General features: G+C 37.3%; 1 non-coding gene across 1 annotated transcript; it reads left to right on the forward strand.

The window, feature by feature from the left end:
• The first annotated feature begins 297 nt into the window (after window positions 1-297).
• On the forward strand, window positions 298-370 carry TRNAK-CUU. The gene has a single exon. It is a non-coding gene; the product is annotated as a tRNA-Lys (tRNA).
• The last annotated feature ends 7,628 nt before the right edge of the window (window positions 371-7,998 follow it).

The raw sequence follows: 7,998 nt of genomic DNA on the forward strand, positions 1-7,998 counted from the left end.
CAAAAGCTAGGACACGTATGACAATATGTCTTTTTGGTCTGCAAATTTCTTTATATGGAAGTTGTAAAATGTATAATTTTATGTATAAAACACAAATGTAGAAAATGTACTAGACACAAATGTATAAAACACAAATTACATTTAGCCATTTGTTAACACAAAACAGTCTTTCCTGAAAAGAATGAAAGGTATAATGTTAATATAGAAAATATAGACTAGGTGGCATTCTAGTCATTAACTGCCATGTAACAAATCATCCTAAAACTTGACGTTGTAAAACAACAACAGTCCTGGGGGGCCTGGCTGGCTCAGTTGGTAGAGCTTGTGACTCTTGATCTCAGGGTCATGAGTTCAAGCCCCATGTTGGGCTCAGAGCTTACTTTAAAACAACAAGAAAAAGTAACAACACTCCTTTATTATCTCTCAGCATTCAGCCGGATGGTTCTGGTTTGGGATCTCTCTCTTGTAGCTGCAAGCATATGATGGCTACAGCTCAGATAGCTTGACAGAGAGATGCTGGCTGAGGAGTTCTTTATCTGTTCCTAGTCTCAGGTCCTTCCTCTCCATGTGATCTCACGATGAGGTCTCTCCAGCAGAGGGACTCAGAGTAGTCATATTTTCCACACGATGTCTCAGCAAGTATCTTAGATTGAGCATCCTGAAATAAATTGAGAGAAGCTGCATGGACTTTGCTTGCCTAATTTTAGAGACCATACAACTTCAAGTCCACCATATTCTCTTAGTTAAGGTAGTCTCAAAGGGGGAGTGTTATAAACTCGCCCTCTATTGTTATGCTTTTTTTTTTAATTTAAAGAATGACTGACATGCAATAAACTGAAGTGAATTTTTGATATTTTGACACATGTATAAACCCATAAAAAAATCACCACCACCAAGGTAATGAACTTATCTATAACTACTACAAGCTTTCTCATATCACCTGGCAATCCCTCCTCCCATTTCTTCCCCTCCAGTCCCAGGCACCCACTAATAATCTGCTTTCTGTCACTGTCAATTAGTTTGCATTTTCTGGATTTTATATACATTGAATCTTACAAGATATGCTCTTTGTCTGGCTTATTTCCCTCGGCATAATTACTTTGAGATTCATTCATATTGTTATACATATTAATAGTTCACAACAATGTTGTACATAACAATAGTTATTCCCTTGTATGAATATTCCACTATTTATCTATTCAGACGTTATAGATATTTGGGTTGTTTCCAATTTGGGGTTTAACAAACAAACCTTCTATGAACATGTGTATACAGGTTTTGGTATGGATGTACATTTTCATTACTCTGGGATAAAAGCCCACATGTGTGATAGCTGGGTCATATGGTAAGTGCATGTTTAGCTTTTTAAAGTTGCCACTGTACCATTTAACATTCCCACCAGCAGTGTATGGATAATCTAGTTTCTCTGTATCTTTGCCAGCATTTGATGCTATCACTGTTTTTTTAACTTTAGCCATTCTGATAGATGTGCTCATTGTGGTTTTAATTTGCCTTTCCCTTAATGATGTTAACACCTTTGCATGTGTCTGTTTGCCATCTCTAGATCTTCTTCCATGGAATGTCTATTTATAACTTTTGCATATTTTCTAATTGAATTTCTTTTTTACTGTTGAATTTTGAGAGTTCTTTAAGTAGCATCTACCAGGTTTAAATTATCTTTAAAATAAATTAAATAATATAAAATAAAATTTTCATGAAATAGACATTTCCAGTGCTTTTCATTTCCATGTAGTCTTATTTTCTTTCTTCCTTAAGTAATTTTTTTCCATATCTTGTAGTGCGGGTCTGCAGGTCATTTTGTATCTCTGAAAAACTTTTATCTTTTAAAGTTATTTTTGCTGGATATAGAATTTTAGGTTGACAGGCCTTTCTTTCTTTCTATCTTTCAAACTGAAAAGACGTTGCTTCACTATTTTCTCTCTTGCATTGCTTCCAAAGAGAAATCTATTATCATCTTTTTTCCTCTATATAAAATACCTTTTTTTCTGACTCTTTTAAGAATTTTTTCTTACCACTAGTTTTGAGCAATTTGATTATGATGTCCCTTAGTGTGGTGAGTCACATGCCCATCTCTAACCCAAACCTTGGCAAAGGAAAACAGAATTATGATGAAAAATTTAGACCAACTATGACTCATCTCATGGGCATATGCTCACTCTCTCTCAGCCTCTTTTTCCATGATAACGGAAAAGAAGCCAGAGTTTTATAAGCAAATAAAAGAAGGAGAGAGAAATTTGGAAAAGCAGAGTAGAGACTGAAAATCTTGATTATATCAAAGAACAGATAGAAATAAATTAAGAGATCTTATATTTCTTGGGGGCAGGGGTGGTGCAGTCAGTTAGTTAAGCGTCTGACTCTTGGTTTTGGCTCAGGTCATGATCTCAGGGTTGCAGGATCAAGCCCCGCATTGGTCTCCACAATCAGTGCTGAGTCTGCTTGGGTTTCTCTCTCCCTCTCCCTCTGTCCCCTGTGTGCATGCACACACTCTCTCTCTCAAATGAATAAATAAATCTTTAAAAAAAAGAGAGATATCTTATATTTCTAAATGGACACACCAGGTAATAAGAAATAATCACCCTGATATGACATATTTGTTTCGCTGGCTTGAGATTAGAGTCAAGGTAGTGTATGTACATAAAGTAAATATTTTAGGCATCCAGGAAGAATTAGGCCTGGGTAGGAAAAAAGTCAGCTCTGTCTGTGTAAAGACAGTGGGCCTCAGTTTACATATTTTGTATAAAGAGACTTTTCTACTGTAAGAATAGTGCTTTATGACATTCTAAAACAAGGTGAGCAAAGCAAGGGGAAGCATTTTAATCTCAAATCAAAGTCTTAAAGAGGCACCCTGACCTTTAGTTCCTCAAATGGTTCCAGTACACAAGATGAGCACAGTTTGTCCTTCTGTGTGTCCCTAGCAATTTATCAACCTCAGGGATGAAGAAGGAACTTATCTGAGAGTCCCACAGGCAATTGCATTTAAAAATTCTGTATTAGCCAGCAAAAAACAAAGTCCTTTATGAATGTGGGAATTTCACAGCCAGACTCAACACCATAATCCAACAAAACTGATGGTTCTTATCAAAGTCTTAATTATACTTTTTCAGAATGGTAACATTATGAGAAAATGAAGACATAAGAGTACATCACAAAACATTATTCATGTACTCCATTCATTTTATTTCTGAAAGAATTATCTAAAAGGGGAGTAAAATGCACTTACAAAGACTAGACAGGCCAAAATTTGGCTAAGAATGATGGATTTACTAAAGGACTATGCTCTTGTAAAAACAAAACAAAACTTAAAGTCATAATTCTTAGTCCATATCCTTCAGGTATTTGACTCGGGGCTGTGGTTTGATGGAAAGTGAGAAATTTCAGGTTCTTACTAAAGTTATTCTGAAACCAGCATATCAGGAATCCATTTATTCCACATACTTTCAGGAATAAACAACACATATGAACCACCTCAGTGGCCCAGTCAGTGGGGAATTCTCTGCCCACAGATGATATTACACATCTCTTTGTTAACGCTGAAATCCAAATGCAAAATCCAGCCTTTAGGAAGATTACCATATGGATTTGTAACACTCTCGGAGACACTTTGGTTCTACAACCAAAAGACTAGAAGACACTTTCCTGTATGAGATTTTTGGATGAAAAATACAGTATAGATATATAATACCACTTTCACATGTTACTTTTTTATGAGAAGACATAAGCACTAGAGTGAAAATGATGAACAGAATACCTCCTATCAATTTGACATATTCTTCATTTAACCATTTGAAGACACCAAAGCAAGAGAAAGGTCATTATCAAAAACACAGCGTAGTATTTTTATCTGACCAGTGAACTGTGTTGCTCTGGTTCACACTGAGAACCGTGACCCAGCTGAAGGAGAGTGTCACACTTAAAATCTGGTTGGCAATGTGTCTTTCATTTCAGCAAATGACCTCCTTTCTGCTACATATCAAAGAAACTGTATAGGGTCAGCTGACCTCTTAAAAGTGGGCGAGACAAAAGTCAGCGCTGCTACATCGGCAGCAGGGTTTCCAAGTGAGATTCTTTCCCCTAAACTGCAATAGGGTAAATCAGTCCACTGCATCTGCGTAAGAGACAACCCAGCTTTTCGGTTTGTATGTCATTTGGGAGTTTTGCTAGCCAAAACGTATGGGTTTTGCAAACTGCTTGAATCAAATTGAGAGTGAAGGAGGGCACTGCTAATAGTTACGTAAGAACAAGAGACATAAATGAGGTGTGCCCTGAGCAAACAGGGGCATATGGTCACCCTACTCCCACATCAAGATGAGGGCAGAATTGTAGGAAATGTAAGCAAATAGACAAAGTATAACTACTAACACTCTGCCCTTGGTGGTCATTATACTGGCATAGAAACAAAACTGAGTTTGCATGTGGAAATCCCCATCCAAGACAGCACTGGCTGATGTCATTTTTGTTGTTATCACAGGAGGCAGAAAGTGTAGATGGGAGAGAGCACGTCTATAAGTAGCACAGCAACTTCTACAAATAATTATAATGTGAGATTACTATGGAGTAAAATGATACTTAAGGATAGAGCGTGTTACGAGGGTTTCATTTGCTGCCTTCCACTTCGGTCACTTGTTCATTTTTTAATGGCTCCCAAAACAGGGGGGGAGAAAAGAATCTGTCCAAAGCAAGGGATTCTGTCCTTGTTCCAACTGTGAGTCTCTCGTGGGAATGAGAGCTCCTGAGACTCCCCCAACCAAACAGGGCATCCTTAGGGGGCTCCCACCAGAGTTATTTCAGTGAGCTCATGCTTTTTATAACCAAAACCATTTCCAAGGAGGAAGAAATCCAGGAATTAATTCTTGTCTTAAAGCCTTTAAATGTACAACACAAATGAATACTAACTGAGAAATGTATTTAGCAAATATTTGGGGAAGAAAAAACACACCATTTTTTTATTGTTGTTGTTGTTGTTGAAATATTTCCCACTCCTCGCCCCCTCAAAAAAAAAAAGAGGGGTGCGGGTGTGGGGGCAGAACAGAGGAAAGGAAAAAAGTGGCTTCAGCTCAGTGAAACACTAAAAAATGCACATGAATCAATTATGAAAAAGAGAAGGTCCCTTTGAATGAGGAAAAGCTGATTGGAATTAAGATAGGCTTTGTTCCTATCTGCAAGGTACAAGGAGGGGACTTTTCAGCAGAACAGAAAAGGGGGATTTGGGACTGTTTGGCTGCTTAATGCCATAGTGCTTCAGAGTCCATGTGAAAATTTGCTGCTGGCTATTAATCATCATTGTGCCCCTGCAAAGAAGCTGTTACAATGATGACTATATGTCATTATATTCCCACTGTAAGTAACGAATCAGAGAGCTGGGAAAGTTGGATAAGAGCGGCTGGCAAACTTTTAAGCGGTCGAATCTATTTAAATAAATTTACATCACATTTGCTACTTTCTCTGGTATGGGAATCATACTTTAAAATGAAACAATATGCTGTGTTCATGGGGCCTGGTCTTTTATTCCCCTGTCTCTGAGCCTACTTTCCAGGTCAGCCTTTGCCAGCGCTGACAGCACGCTTTTCTCATAGCCTCTCCTTCTCATAGCCTTTGGTTGCTTTCAAGTTCAATTTAGCACAATAAAGTTGTTATGCATGACAGTTTGGAGAGCAGAATAGGTGGTGTCTGAGCCCGCTGTGTCGCTACAAAGTGGGTCCATTCTCTGTGGGCCGGCTCAGTTACTGGAGCCTTACTGGTGGGATACAGCCATGGACTTCCAGACGTTCCCATCCTGACGAAAACAATTAGCTTCAAACTGCACGAAGCCGTGGGGTCAGCCTGTCTTTGACTGAGACTGCGCCATTTAATATGCTGCAGTGGATTTCAAATTTATGTTGATTTATCCTGTTGTGCTCCTCTTTTATCCGCTTTATTTACAGATGTGTAAAGAACAGGGAAAGTTGGAGTCCCACATGCTTCAAGAGTTTTATTAGAAATCGAAACCATTGTTTTATGTTTATTTTATAAAGAAATAGAGTTGAAACGTGTCAGGCTTAATTCCATTAGGCTGAACTGCCCAGAACAGAGCCCTGGGGTTTGGGAGACAGGATCTGAAAGGAAGTGTCTCCTTGGCTAAGCATCATCAACAAGCCAAACAACAAACAACCCTAGAACACCACCATTGTCAGGATAGTTTTCTATTGTGGGAGATTACTCCTCCAAAATCCCTCTCTGACCTAAAAGTGACAGATCTTTTAATGGAAGCAAAATGTAATTTTTCAACCATTACAGGCCACCATGTGTATTTGTGTATGTGCATATGGATGTATCAGATCAATTAGTGTTTAGTATTCATTGACGTCCACCCAAGTGCTTACTGTCCTTAGACATATGAAAATTTGTTTTCTGCTGTCCAAAAACAAATATTACTTGATTCTGACACTGCAGAATTGTCCTCACACAGAGAACACCACCTCTCCTCCTATCCCTCTGAAGAGAATCATGGAACAAAGCAGATTTAGGTATATTTTGAATTTTACCAGCAGACGGGTCTAGGCCAGATGTCTTCAGTCTCTGAGCTCTCCTAGTAAAATAAATCACAGTTGTCTTGATTACTGATCTCACTAATTATAGGGTACAACCACCAAATAAGCCTCCTTTGAGATTAGAAATTAACTGAAAGCATATCTTAAAAGCATATTTCACTTTCTTAAAAGAGTTTATTATTTTTCTGTAAGCTATTTGTGATACTTAAATTTTTTTTCGCCAAAAAGGGAGGAAATGGTGATAGTAACCATGCTACATAATATTTGCTCTCTGTATTAGTAGGGAAGAGTAAAAATAAAAATTACACAGGGGGAGAGGTTCCCAAAAATAATTCTGCTTTTTAATAAACAATTTAATATCATTTTAATATGTTCTTGACCAAAGGACATCATTTAAAGTAAAAATATATATGTGGTTTTAGCAAAGTTTGAGAATGAAAGTCAATCGTCCTGGTCATCGCTCTCCTTCTGCTATTATTTGAATGTTATTTGGTGCCAATTTTGGTAAAGTCCCATTTCGGACAGTTTGTGGAAACAGACCCGGACAAACAACAACCAAAAAAAAACCTGCATTATGAGAGAAAGTAAATGTGTCTGTGAGAAAAGCACTATATCCTGTATAATTTTCAAATGGAGTAATTTCTTTGCCATTTAAATGAGTGAATATTCAAACAAATGATCAAGATATTGTAGTGAGAACTTTGCATTTAAGCAGTCTTATTTTTCTTGAAGAAATATGTTGTAAGCATATTAAAAATTCTTCCATACAAGAGTAGTGAGAATAGAGGACAGTTAGCTATTAGACAGGTAAGATATGCCTGAAAGTTTACACACACACACAGTAACAAAATATGCAGAACTGTACTGTGGTACACATTATAAAACTTAACCTACATGTCTTCATCTGGATTCTGAAAATATAGGGTAACTTACTATAAAAGTTTGTTTCCTCATCTCAGAAGAAATTTCCTAGAAAAAAATCTTGTCAAATTAATAAAGAATCAATGAGAGATAGTTTTGGAGGGAAGCTTGAATGATTATAACATGTCATAATGATTTTATATAATATTTACAGAGACCCAGAATTTTAGACCGACAGATTTCTACTGATATACTTTCTTGAGGAAAAAGATCCAGTAGAAAGAATTGTGAATAAGTCGACCATCATCACTTGTTAGTGAAGTTGCTTCTATTAAGCTGATATGGAGGGTGTCTGATAAGGAAGATGATCAATCTTCAATGTTCTCTGGAGCAAAGGAAAGACAGGAAAAGAAAGGCAAAATGAAAAGCTCATTATAGGGAGTGAATCTGGGGGGGAAAAAGTGAGGCAGAAAGAGAGAAGACAGTATTCACCCTAAATCAGCAAATCAGCCAGATTCTACCAAAGTCCTTAAGCTGAAATAAGTACTCATGCAGTTTAAGCTTCAGGAGAATATAATCTTCAGTTTAA

The sequence above is a fragment of the Ailuropoda melanoleuca genome, chromosome 3 (assembly GCF_002007445.2).
Source record: "Ailuropoda melanoleuca isolate Jingjing chromosome 3, ASM200744v2, whole genome shotgun sequence".
Lineage (NCBI taxonomy): Eukaryota > Metazoa > Chordata > Mammalia > Carnivora > Ursidae > Ailuropoda > Ailuropoda melanoleuca.